At 41.3% G+C, this 14,582-nt stretch overlaps 1 non-coding gene across 1 annotated transcript; it reads left to right on the forward strand.

Annotated features, from left to right (window-relative positions):
• Positions 1 to 14,091: 14,091 nt before the first annotated feature.
• On the forward strand, positions 14,092 to 14,223 carry LOC116908402. Its single transcript, XR_004388946.1, has one exon. It is a non-coding gene; the product is annotated as a small nucleolar RNA SNORA17 (small nucleolar RNA).
• Positions 14,224 to 14,582: the final 359 nt, after the last annotated feature.

Genomic DNA, 14,582 nt, shown 5'->3' on the forward strand with positions numbered 1-14,582 from the left:
ATTTTATTAGGGAAGCTTCAGCTTGCATCTCTTAAACCTTATCTCATTAGAGTTGACATCAATATCACTAATTCGATCTCTTTTGCTTACCACTCCATTCATTTAACACAGAGGCTACTTTCTAAGATGAAGCAACCATTGATCATTTATCAAGTCACTGATAAGTGTTACAAGGGCTGAGACTCTGACATTCTGTTGAAACCTGTCTCCTCCATGAATTGTGTTGGATCACATAGCATTTTCTGTGGACTTGCTCATGTACTTTTTTCTTAGCTTTAAAATGACACTTGTTGCATTTCTCAGCATTCCTCTGTTCTTCAGGAAACCTCAAAGACTTCTGACTACTGGGATTCCGATAACCTCTCTAAAATGGCTCTGCCTGTGATCAAAGGTAGGTCTCTCCGTGGGTTCTATTTCCCAATTAAAATGAACAGGTGCTACATGCTAAGCACAGAGATCATTCTGTTTTGTTTTGTTTTGAAAGAAAGGAAGCAGTCTGAAAATTAAGAGATCTGTGAGATTTTGCTCATGTTAGGTTAGATCATGCTTTGTCATGAAGTTTGTTTTTATCACAAAAGCAAATGGGCCTTTTGCACACATTTTGTCTCCAGAGAAATGCCACTGTCCAGTTCTCAGGAAGCAGTTCCGTTTCCCTAGCATGAAGGGACAACTGCTTCTGGTGTTGATCATCGCTTGTTTTACTTTTCTTCTAAGAGCACTCTGAGCAGCAATGCTGACCCCAAGCCTTCTTTCCTTAAGAGAATCCCTTGCAGTTTCACCTGGGTCTTCCATTGAAAAACTTTTACTTCCAAATCAAATTGATCCCTGAGGTCTGAGAGACCAGACTAGCCATATTCACAGCACAAGAGCTGCAAAGAGTGGGCCAGCACAGGGAGGGTGCTTTTGTTAATTGCCGCATGTGATTAAATACTGAGCATTCCATCCTTCCGTGGAAGCAGCATCCCATCCTCATTACTGCAATGATGTCTGTGCTACAAGAAGGCATTCTTCAACATTTCATTACCCTGAATCGGGCCTCTGTGGCTGAGAATCATAGGTGAGCATCCCCACATAGGAAATGCCTTCTCCAACATCACCAATTCTTCCAGGCTCGCAGAAGGGCACAGCTGGCCTCTTATCACTACGTTCTTATTACTGTTGTCATCACCATCAGCATCTCAAATGGACTAATTAGTCACAAAGTGCGAGGCATAAAGTGATGTCCCAGGCTGGAAGCTGGTGATAAAATGGCATCAACAGCAGGAATATGCTCTCTGGACCAAATTTCTGGCTTATAGAAATATCTCATGAGGGCATGGGACTAGGCTGTAGTGATTTATCTCCCAAGAGGCCCCAATAATTTCTGAGACCCTAATTTTTTTTTTCAGATTAGCAGCTGTGGCCTTTTCTGAGCTTGTGCCCAGCATGAAGGTTTCCAGACAATTAGAGTACTATGCATTTGCCACTTGGATCAACACTGCGGATTCCATTAGAGTGTACTTGACATTCTGGTCTCCCCTTTGCTTTGTTGGTTTCTTTCCTGTACTTCTGCTTTCACACCTTGACAGATACAGTGCAAGGAAACTGTTAAATGGTCCATTGTGGGAGGATGTATGTAAGCCTCACTCCCTCACTCCTTGCTATGAGCCTAAGTGTTGGAGTGGATGATACCATGGTTCCACAGATATATGCCTCCATGTAAGGCTTAGAAGGAGACCCAACTAAGAGTGGCAATGTGAAAATTAGGTTCTATATCAACCAAGAACTTTGTCACTTTTCCGTTCCACGTCCACTTCAGTTTACCCTTTTCACTGAAAAAAAATAGAACATGGAATCTTTTCCTTTCTTCCTAATCCCTGCTACCTTCTTGTTTTTGTTCCTCTTTCAATTCCTTCTTTTCCTCCTTCTCTTCCCTTCAATTCTCCCATCCTTTCTTCCTTCTTTCCCTGTTTTTACCCCTCCCCCTTCATTACTCATCTTCCTGCTTCCTTTTGGTTCTTCTATCTTCTTCCTGTTCTCTCAGGAGGAATGGCAGGGAGAAACAGAATCCTTTGAGCTTCAATTAAAACAGGAAAGCACCGGGGTTGGGGATTTAGCTCAGTGGTAGAGCCCTTGCCTAAGAAACACAAGGCCCTGGGTTCGGTCCCCAGCTCCGAAAAAAAGAACCAAAAAAAAAAAAAAACAAAACAAAAACAAAAACAAAAAACAGGAAAGCACCTCCACAGAATAAAGGTCAGTTGTGCATATGTGGAGACATCACAGAGAACTTAGATTCCCCCATATCCATTTGGGGATGTCCTAAGTATTCCATGGACCATAGATTCTACAGATGTCTCTGTGGATTCCTCATCATCTCATATCTTTCTAGAAATCAAGGAAAACAAGAAAAATACTTGAAATTACAAGTGTTCATTGGTGAGCCTATTGGTGTATGCCTGTAATCTCAGCTGCTTGGGAGGCTAGGGTAAGAGTAGCACAACTCCAAGGCTAGTCTGGGCAACAAATTGAATTCAAAGTCACCTTTGGCAACTCTGTCAGGAAAAAAAAGGTGGTCTTGGTGAATGGCTCAGGAAGAAATCACTTTCAAAGAGCTCAGTTCAATCCATAATATGGAAAAGGCATATTTATTAAGGTATAATTCAGATGCACTAAAAGTACACTTTGACTATAACCAACATCATAAGTAAGCTATAGGCTGACCATCCTCAAACCTGGAAATTTCGCTGTGCAATGATTCAGTCAGTCTTCTCTTCCATACCCTCACATCTGACACAGATTAATCCATTTTGTCTCTGAAGTTTTGCCTTTTTGAATGTCATATAAATTGACCCATATAGTAGGTAGCCTTCTGTGTCTGGCTTAATTCAGTTCAAATTACAGAGTATAATGCATTTTTATTTTTTCCGAGTGAAAGGATAAATCAAAGTGAGAGTTACTGTATGAGTTTGTCACCTGAGACAGACATGAAAGGTGATATTTGGAGGTCTGTTCCTAAGGTTTGTCACCAAGTTAATCAAATAGCTTATAACTTACTGAGGGAGAATGGTTTTCTATGTATATATATATATATATATATTCTTATATGTATCAATAATGCATGCATTTCACTATCAAGAAGTATTTCATTTTATAGATGTATCATAAATATGCCTAATTCTTCAATAAGGCATTTTGTGTTTGGGTTTGTTATTATTATTTTAGCTGAACATAGACACAAATAGAAGCAAGAGATTCTTTGAATTTCCCCAGAAATGTCTTCATTCCCCGCAAGTACATGGCTTTAGTTAAACTAACATTTATTAAGAACCTGTCAGGTGCTGAATTACATTAGCCATTTTCCTATCCAGCCCTATCTGCTTTCTGCAATGTAAATAAAAGTATTCCTATTGTTTCAGAGAACATTGATTAAATGATTCTGAAGGTATAGGCTAATGGTAAAACCTAAGTTCTCTAACACTCAGCCAGATTCCTTCTTGGATGGCCAGAATCTCTCAACTAAAGGTGATTCTCCCATTGGCTTAGTAGAGAGAATCGACAAGACAAAAATCAGGATCCTATAGACAAGCAATTCACATCCCATGGATAACAATCCCTTTTGGGGAATCAAATGACTCTTCATGGGGCTCACCTAAGACAACTGGAAGACAGATATTTCCATTATAATTCACAATAGTAACAAAATTACAGTTATGAAGTAGCAGCAAAAGTAATTTTATGGTTGGGGTCTCCACTGCATAAGGAAATGTATTGAAGGATTGAAGCATTACTAAGGTTGAGAACCACTGGTCAGGAGAGATGTGATTAGCCAGATGTAGTTTCTCATCTGACTTTGAATCTTACCATAGTCCCCTAACCACCAAGACCTTATTTTACCTGGTAACTGTACCACAGCCATTCCCAGCTACATGCTAGGAAAGGAAAGTGATAATATGGGTCACTTAAAACAAGCAAAATCAGACATCTCAGAATAAGCTAGAAGGATCTAGACTAGTGGTTCTCAACCTTCTTAATGCTTTGACCCTTTACTACACCTCATATTGTGGTGATCCCAACCATAAAAATTATTCTCATTGCTATTTTATTACTATAATTTTGCTATTTTATGAGTCATAATGCAAATATCTGATATGCAGGATATCTGGTACGTGACCGCTGTGAAAGGGCCTTTTGACCCACAAAGGAGTTGTAACCCATAGGTTGAGAACTGCTAATCAAGATAGAAGTCATTCCCTGTAAATTTCATGGAAAGAACATTCTCAGGCCCTCTCTCACGTGGAATAACTTTGAATGGATTATTCAGGTTATTTAAGTTCTCCACGGGACACAGTGGATCCCCACTCTCTCCATTTCTTCAAACAGTGAGAGGTGCTGGAGCCCAGCGGATTATGTCTTTCAAATCAGTAATCTCAGGAGATAACATTCTCTTTCTCTCTCATTCTTCTGGCCTGAAGGTTAACATTCAACAATCCTAGGGTCTAAGAAATTGCCTCCTTTGCCTGAATTAAATGAAATCTAATGAAACAGAAATCCAGGTCAGCACAGTTCACCGTCAAACCTTCAGCTTCTGCCTTGCTGGCAGCTCTCCTTGTAATAATTAAACAGAAAATCGTAGGCAGGCAACAGTGAAATCCATTGCTAATCTTGCCCCGCATCAGCCTATCTTCCTAAATGTTCCTTAATTAAGGTTTCTAAATGCTCTGAATTCCCTCTGCACCCAGAGTACCAAATGAAGCTGACTGCTTAGGGGATGCCCGGCAATGAGAGGTGGAAGGTCTTCGATGGATATTTCTCATCCAGAACATTAAAATCAGATATTGCACAGGAGGAATGGACAGGAAGATGGACATAAAGAGGGTTGGGAGGCAATTTTTCTCCCCCTGCCCCCCGTCTCTCTTTCTCTTTTTTATTTCCGTAGGATTTCACTTTAAGGATTCTGAAGGCATATTGCTGGCTTTATCACGGCTTCTCCAACACACCAGGGAGTGAATGAAACAGCTGTCACATTTAAACACACACAGCGGTAATCCTCCACTGAGCACAATGCCAGGACAGAACAGAAAATCTATCAACACTTACAATGCATTCTATTTACTTAGCAACTCGACCCCTTTTACTGAAAGTTCCATCTGCGATGATGTAGAATCTAGGGCCACATGCCACTGGTGGCTTTTTGTGGTTTGGCAGCTCCTGAGAGAGGGAGCATGGGAAGTGGTCAAATTTCACTAAGGGACGCAGATGTTTGAAGATGGTAAAATCATGGAACTTTAATTTTAGGATGACCAAAAACCTGCAGCAGTGTGGAGCCATAAACCCTGCACAGTCAGGGCCTAAATGCCTCCAAGTGTCTGTCTGTACACTTGCTTTTCTTCCCCCAAACATCCTCAGTTAAAAGATGAAGAGCTCACTTTCTGCCACCATCTTGGTGGAGGTATGCTAATGATTACAGGCCTGTTATAAGTTTCCCCACAGGGCACAGGCATGTGCCTGGCCAGGTGTTGCTCAGGAAAAAAATATTCTGGATAGAAAAGCTCTGAAGTGCATTTGCATTCAATAAGATCAAAATGTTATTTATAAAAGATGTGGAAAGATTTTTTAAACTCACACATATATTCCCCAAATGAAAACAAACCCCAGAGAAGTTGTGATCCCAAAGACCTCTCCCTCTTTCCAGAATGGAATATTCAGAACCAGAGCCAGTACAGAAGTCCCAGGGCCCTGCCTTCATGGCTACTCCATGGGTTCTGCATGTGTCAGTGTTCATGGAATCTGGCCAGTGAGACAGCTATTTAAAAGAGATCTCTAACAAAAACCGGAGGCAGGGAGGGAGATGATGGAGAGAAGAAAATAAAAAGACAGGTAATGAAATCTGCCAGTATGAGCTTGGAAAAGTCCTCCAACCATGGAGTATAGCTTCGGGGCCACAGGGAATGTCAGAGAATAATTATGGAGTCAGGAAAGACACACAGAGCTGACAAACAGAACTAACAGATTAGAATCTACACAGGAGGTTGCTGAAAGACCAGTTAATAGCCTTATAAAAAACATGTTTGACTTAATTCAATTATATTCCAAGAAATTTACTTCACATAGCATTTTTTTCCACCTCGTTCCTGTGGCACTTCATGCCACTCACAGTGTGGGCACAATTGTGACAGACACCATGCACTACTGTTGAGTCCCAGTGTGAACCTGGGGCCAGACTCACAGCAGACTATGGGATGTAGAGGAGAGAACCATATAGGTGTACTTGGGTTTACCATATCTAATGCTTGGCTCTGGCACATTCTTCTTCATAGATTCTTGGAACACTTTGTTCTCCAACCTTATGCATTGTGGACTCACTGTGAAATCTCCAGCAGGCATAGGTATAAAGGTCTATGGACAAAGCACCATCAGTATTACCCTCACTCTTCCCAAATTCTATGTGGCAGGAAAGGACAATTGGGATAGAACCAATTCAGAGCTCATCCCAGCAGGCACGCAGAGCTCCTGTCCGATATTGAACTGAAGTCTCCAGACCAGGCTGAGGGGTGGGGACTTGGGTGTGCTGATAAAGAAGAAGACTGCAAAACTCTTGCTCCCATCAAGGATGATGGTAGAGCTGGGCTAGAGGTGGAGAAGGGAAACCTCAACAAAGAGATCATTGCCGTGCTCCAACTCAGTGACAAATTCTTCCCTAACCTCATCTTATCTCCTCTGCACTTCTTTTTCCTCTCTGCTGCATAGTCACCATCTTTCCCTGCACTCCTCTATTTACATATTCATAAGGTAAGCTGCTTCAGGACAGGGAGCTCGGCTTCCTTGTCTGATTAATCAAAGCTCATGAACAGTGCTTCTACGGTGTAGACACAGACATATCCCGTGGTCTAAGAGAGGAGGAAGAGAATAAGGCAGTCCTGCGAGTCTCTACATGCAAAGTCAGAAGAACGATGCTTAGAATTATGGAGGAGGGGGCGGGGCACCAACTTAGGACAGCAAGTTGACCACCTTGTTTGTTTGTTTGTTTGTTTGTTTGTTTGTTTTGTACCCTGTAGACAAAAGTAATCTTTTTTTCCCCCATCTTTATTAACTTGGGTATTTCTTATTTACATTTCGATTGTTATTCCCTTTCCCGGTTTCCGGGCCAACATTCCCCAACCCCTCCCCAAAAGTAATCTTAAATGCAATTGCGCAAGCTGGGGATTACAGACTGTCCAGAAGGAGTTTGGTCAAGTACTCATGCATTGCTTTGAAAGAATGGGAGGGCCATGTTGAGCGGCTTCCTATTGTTTAGATGCTTGGGTACCTAATATGAAGAGGCTTTTGTCATGTTGGGGCAAAACAGAATGACAGGGTGGGTGAGCTTAGGTGCCCATTCTTCCACTGCAAGGCTCCTCTTTGGACCAGCAGCTCTGCAAAGATGAAGTGCCCCTCCCTACCCTCCAGTGCTTCACAATGACAACGCCTAGGGCTTTCTTGGCAGGCATGAGATGCAGGCTTTGTCTGGCCCTGCATCTTTGGCTCCTTTCAGCACCACCCCCGTCAGCAGCTTTGGAAATGTGGAACACGTTGTAATCCTTAACTCCACTGTTTTGAAATGTCCCTTCAATGGCTATAATAATCATCTTACAAACAACCTAGAACAAGCTCTAATTGCCTCTAATGTTGTATCACGGCTGGGACTCAGGGAGAGCAGAGACATGCTAGCTGTCACAGCCTTCCTCTGATTATATGGTACCTCAGGGAGTGTTTGCATGGAGGAAAAGGGAACAAGCCTGTTGTGGACTTATTTATTATTTCTTTGTGGAGAGCCTGAATTTGTGAACCTTTCAGCAGAGTCGGGCAGTCAGAGGGATAGTGTCTGGAGTCTGCAAGAGTAGCTGACCTTTCAGGTACCTCGTGAGCAACAATGTATTTGACACACAGGGATATAGTAATGGATTCTCACTTCTCTCTACTACTGCTATTGCTGCTGTTTATGACCCAAAGCTTTCTACTGCTGAAAAAGTCCTTAACTGTTAGTGATTCCTGCATGAAAGTATTAGTAGAAGACTGGGGAATGTTCTGAATCAGTGAGGAAATAAGTGAATAACGAAACGGATCACTGATGGACCCTCAAATGCAGAAGGGTTTCATGTAAACCACAACAACAGTGCTTTCCTATAGCTCCATCAGAATTGCTTGGAAAATATAAGTGAACCTGGACAAAATCACTAAGAAACATCTCACTGGTATAAATTGGGCCTTGGGCATCAATCCACAGGATGTTGCTTTTATCCAATGTTATTTTCTGTCATCATTTTGTAGGCATTGATTCAGATTTGGTTCTCCCCCAGCACAGCCATGACATTGTTACTCCGGATTTCTTCCCAGGTCTTCTCTGACACCTCAGACATTAGTGTTACAGTCTGAAATTCTGCTTTTGGGACACCCATCCCCACTAGGAGACATCCTTTCTTCTCTTTTGTATGGCAAGAAGATTTCTATGACACCCCCCCCCCTATCATTTCTGTTCTGCCTCTCTAGTCCTTTACATGGTTCCAATATCACAGAATCACAGAGGGTACATGTGCTTCATGTTGACTATGACATATGTTTGCCTGACTGTGAGAACAATACTCTCATGAAAATATGGCAAGCCCCTAGAGGGCAACCAACTTTGGCCCAAGACCCATATTATAAATCTCCTTGGGCCAAGAGGTAGAATACAGCCTCACCTAGTCAGGAGGTAAAGACAAAGGGGAGAGAATCCTGGAGAACTAAGCTGTAGCTGGTATAATCCCTTGATCCCCAATGGTGTTTGCCATAGACAATTGTCTGTCCTGGGAGTGGGGAGTGGGAAGGGAGAGAGAATCACAGTCTCTAAAACTATTTAAATATCATCTTTGCAAAAATATCTAAGTCTTTGTACAGTTTTACACTGTGGTACTTCATTGTGGTTAGGTTCCAAGAGTTTCATAATTTACATAAAATTCCATAATTTGAACAGTAACCCCTAGTGGGATACATATTTTAGAAGAGTTTTTCCATACTGCATTGGCTGCTTTTCACCTATTGATGGCTGCATTTGCCCTGGAGAAGCATTGTAGTGCGCTGTGCTCCTTCTTGTTCAGTTTTACTTTTAAAGTCTGTACTTAGAGAATAGGATTCCCTAAACATCATCGTCAAAACCAATGTTAGCCAGATTACTTTTAGTTTTATTCTAGAACTTTTACTATTCATCAATTATGAGTTTGGTTTTTTGCATGTATGCAGTAAGGAACCATTCTCACTGGTTTTTAATATATGGATATTCAATTTTCACGAATTATTTTTGGGAGAACTATTTTTTCTCAGTGTGTTTTCCTGATGTTTTGTGTCTTAGATGAATTTATTGTCTATGGTTGTTTAAATGAAAAATATCCCCCGCAGGTTTATTTATGTGAAGATTTGATATTCGGGTGGTGGTGATATTTGCGGGAGGTTATGAAATCTTTAGGGTGTACCCTTGCTGGGAAAAGTAAATAACTGGCTTTAAGGGTATATAAACTCCCCCAACATCTGTATTTTCTCTCAGGTTTCAGCATGCAAATAAAATGTAACCCAAAAGCTTTAGCTTTCTGCCATCAAAACATTCCCTCCTTCCAGTTAGATCCTATACCTTGGGAACAGTAAAATAACACCTTTCTTCCTTAAAGTTGTTTTTGGTCATGGTATTTTATTAGCAAGAGAAACATAACTAGTGCTGTGTATGTATGAGTTCATTATGGCTCTGTACTTTACTTCATTGATCTGTATCCATGCCAGTACCATGCTATTTTTATTAATACAGCTTTGTCTTTTACTTTAAAAGCCAAAAGTATGCTGCCTTAATACGTACATGAAAAAGGAAAGTTCAACCATCTCTTTACTAAACTAGCATAATTTCTATCTACAGTCTAATTAGTTCACTTTATATCCAGAGATAAGTGTTGTCTTCAACCCTGATCAGGGAAATTTCTCTTAGCAACATATGGAGACCATTATAGAAAACCAGAACCTGTTAAAATGCAGAGTTGTGGAGCTCAGTCCTAATGGCTTCATCTACTAAAGCACTCCCAAGCCCAGGGAACACTGTGAAAGAGGGTATGAAAAGACTGGGAGAGCCAAAAGATCAGTGGGTTTGCTGTGATATTGTGTCTCTTAGAGATGTCATAAAGTCTCACCAACATGACTGCCTACACACTAGCTGGACAAGAACAACAACAGCCACATAAGATGGATGGGGAAAGCCTACCTGACCTCAACTATACATAAAGAAGTACAGACAACTAAGAAGTGTTGAGTGTAGAAGACAGATTCTTCACCAGGAAAGAACATCACACTGCACTTGCTTATCCAGTAGCAAGTAATCAACCCTGAAAACATAAATACGAGTACTATTAAAAATATTGAGCCGTTTATATTTAGGAACACCCCCCCACACACACACACAACAATAATTAATAAAAAAGAGAGGTCCGGAATTTGAAAGGAATCAAAGAAGAGGATATGGGAGGTTTAGAGGAAGAAACAGGAAGGGGAAAAAGGGATAACTATTTTATAATCTCAAAAATAAAATAGACAATAAAAATATCAACACTCTGTATCTTCAAAAAGATGCAAACCAAGACCATGGTGATATAGCATTTTGTGAAGTTTCTGGATGGTAATTACAAAGACAATGAATGGTGGTAAAAGTGTATTAAAAGTTAGCACCTGGCCTGGAGAGATGGCTCAGAGGTTAAGAGCACCCGACTACTCTTCCAGAGGTCCTGAGTTCAATTCCCAGCAACCACAGGGTGGCTCACAACCATCTGTAATGGGATCCGATGCCCTCTTCTGATGGGTCTGAAGACAGCTGCAGTGTAGTGTACTCATATACATACCTAAATAAAAGTTAGCACCTGTATGCCGCTAATTAAAATCAACAGTTTTACAGATGTTATGGAAAACAGTAAAGAGATACCTCCAATAATTAAAAATAGAATTACCATAAAAGCCATCGATCCAACCTCTGGCCATATGTCTGAAGGAAATGTAAACAGTGTTTTGGTCTGTGCATTTCTGTGTTCATTGAAACATTATTCAGAATATCCAGGACATAAGATTAACCTGACCGTCCACTGATGGATGGACAAATAAAATAGGGCATATGTACTTAGTGGGCTAGTTAATACTTAGCTTTAGAAACTAGGGAGAAGCTGCCATATTTAATGGTTGAATCTCAAAGGCACGATGTTAAATAAATTAGCCAGATGCAGTAGAGTATGTGCAGCGTGTCTCATCTATAAAAGTTAAACTCACAAAAGCCAAGAGTAGAATATTGGTTTCCAGAGGCTGGGAATAGGAGAAAGAGTAAGAAAGATGGTGGTCAAAGATACCAACTATAGCCTGTAAACTGAATATGGTCTGCAGAAATACACTGTACCCTTGTGATAATTATTTCCTTGAAATTTGCAACAAGCATAGATTTTTAAATGCCCTTACTACAGATGCAAGCACACACACACACACACACACACACACACACACACACACACACAATCCTAACTGGGGTGACATATGTGTTAATTAATTTGATTGCAGTAATCATTTCACAATGTATATCAAATCATCACACCACACATATCGAATATACATTATCTTAATTTGTCAATTACACTTCAGTAAAGTTGAGAAAAAAACAAAATTAGCCCACCAGCATCTTGCCTTTTGCTTTACTGGGCGTGAGATTTTGGCTCTGTGGACAGCTAAGATTTAGTTCTCCCAGCTTCTTCCCATTCAGAACACCTCCACAAGGACCCTTTCCCCCTGAAGAATCTAAGTTCTCAGTCCTGTGGGCTGTATGCCCAGCACATGTGCCTAAGCTATTGCCATAAGTTCAAAGTCTCTTTCCTTAAACCCTGCAGACTGCGCTGAGGCCCCCTGCTTCTCCTCTATCTAGAAGCCATCTCATAAAGGCAAAGAAATAATTACTTACTCTGTTATTCACACAACATTAGACATCGCTTCCATTTTGTGAGCATTAACTCCTTCAGACCCTGTTGCTAAACAAGGTGGTAAATGTATGAGACATTTGTTAAGTCACCTACATGTCCCCAGTCTATAATCTGGTTCACTGAAATCAGCAGTTTGAAAGTTTGGGGCTAATCATGAAAGGGAATGGAAGACACACAACTCTAAACATATTTCTTCCATTTAGTTCATAAATATTTATAGTCTGCCTACTATGGGTTAGGAACATTTTTGTCAAAGTTTGGTAAAGGAGTTGACTCCCAAGTAAGATGGGTTGTTAGACTCTACGCTTACAATTCTTTGTCCCACTATTGGGAACTTTAAATTCACTGTAAAGCCCAGAGAATGTCTGGAAATAAGATGGATAAAACAAACAGAAATGATTGGAAGAAAGACTCTGTCTACAGTTGACATGCAAAAACTTCAGCCTCACTGCAAAAGCATACAGAAATAAATAAATATGAGAACTGGCAACAACAAAAACATTTCAACTCTCCCACATCATTTGACACTTCCCACGGTGCACTGCAAAGTCAATTTGTATAGACACTCACAAAAGGGCTCCTTTTATTTGCTGTGAAGATCTCAGCACACTGCACATTTCATTCATGTTAATTAAGCTAGCGTGTCAAAACAATTACTTCATATAGATTGGAAATATACTTCCTCCCATTTCTAAGTTTCGTTTGAGCACAGTGTCAAGAGTTCTCTGCTGATGTTTCCTCCTTTCAACCTCGTGTGGATGCTTTTTGTACAAAAGGCTTTCATCTGACCCCACACCTGGGACCACAGGGTGGACAGTCCTAACCCTACATATCACATGAGGCTGGAAACAGTGTCAGTGATGTGTGTAATGCTGGTGTGTATGAGCTACAGGAGAGCAATTTGTCAAACAATCTAGGGTACCACGGACAACAACCCTTTTATAAATGAATACATGCTGCTGGTGGCTGGAATGGAGAGGCACCTTTTTGAGAAAAGCGTTGAATTAAAAGAGCTGGCAAGTCAGGCTGAGGCGTCGTGACATGGGGCTGTGGATGCTGTAACAATCTATTACTAGAGGAAGCATCCTCCACTCCAGGTATTTGTTTGTTATAAATCACTCAACCTCCTTCCTTTTCTCCTGCAGTTAATATATTTTCCCTCAGCAAACATTATTTGCTGCGCAGTGCTCGCTCTGTTCAGCTGTTAGCGTGTGTGTCTATAGTTAGCATTTTTATTCAGCTAATATTTTCATTCAGCAACATTCACCGAGTGCTGGTACTGTTATCGTCATATTCACTGGAAATATATTCACCTGTTAACGTTTGTTTCTGGCTTTAAGAGGCTGCTTTATTTGCGAGATATTTTTATCGTGTAAAGACTGTCAGCTTTAGCTAGCATTGTAAGACATTTTGATCATTTTCTGAAAGATGCTATGAATTAGTGGCTGCTTCCCACATGAGGCAGGGATCGAGCCTCAGTCTTTGGCATCTTAAAATGGGAGTGGTGAAGGGATTTTGTATCTAGGTGAACCCAACGCAGAGAATTGATCTGCAGAGACTAAATTACAGTTTGAGAGTTTAAATTATTCCAGGAAGGGGGCAGGAGGGAGAACTATAAACCAGGAGAGGGCCTCTTGACAGAGCAAATATCACCATCTTTGTTTGAAAAGAATGAAAATTACTCCGGGGTTGGGGTGGGGGGCAGCGTGAAGAAATGTCTGCCTTCAGAAATAATGAGAAATGGCATAAGGTAAAATGTTGCCAAACTCTTGGAGGAATCTTCGATCCAAAGGCTTTGTTCAGTATCAATAGGATAGCTGGGGATGTTTCATTCTACTGGGCTCTTAAATAAATGTCTATCCTAGATCCCTCCACAGGACTATTCACTTGAAGTGCATGGTGATCGAAGGGCAGAGAAAGAAGAGCTCTTCCCTGTTTGGCCTTCTTTCCTGCTGCCCATAGCTTTCTAATACCTCCACTCGACGACTAGAATCCAAGAGAGTTGAGGTTAAAGCCCATGGGCAAGTGAGTTGGGGATCAGCAGACAAGTCAGAAGCATAGTAGGAAATGGGTGAGGGGTCTTCAGTAATATTTAAGTAGAAAGGATTCTAGCCATAACCCTGAAAGCTTTGCATTTGTGGCTGCTGTGTCACATGTGTTTCAGTAGGTGGCAGAAAGGACAGAAGCTACATCTACTCTTAGTGTTCTGACCTAAAAACAGCTAAATGATTAGTAGCCTAAAATTCCATGAAAAAAAAATCCAGCCTAAGATAATCACCAGTCTGGCACCAGAAGGCTTGGACAGTGACCTAGCCTGAGATGACCACCATACCGGGACCAAGCTGAAGGTCAGACAAACCCTGCCTGGGATTGAGGGCCCTAGGCAGGAGAGAGCCTGAGACAAATGACCCACTCATAGGGCATGGAGTCACTCAAGCAGCCCAGGCAAAGAGCAAGATGACCACCAGTCCAACACCATGGGGCCTGGACAGGGATCTAGACTAAGAAGACTACCAGTCAGATACTATACAGTCCTCAGAGGAAGCGTGGGCAGACCATGCCCTAGGTGACTCCTTTGAAGGCCCATAATGCATGACCAAGGCA

Source organism: Rattus rattus, chromosome 8, assembly GCF_011064425.1.
Source record: "Rattus rattus isolate New Zealand chromosome 8, Rrattus_CSIRO_v1, whole genome shotgun sequence".
NCBI lineage: Eukaryota > Metazoa > Chordata > Mammalia > Rodentia > Muridae > Rattus > Rattus rattus.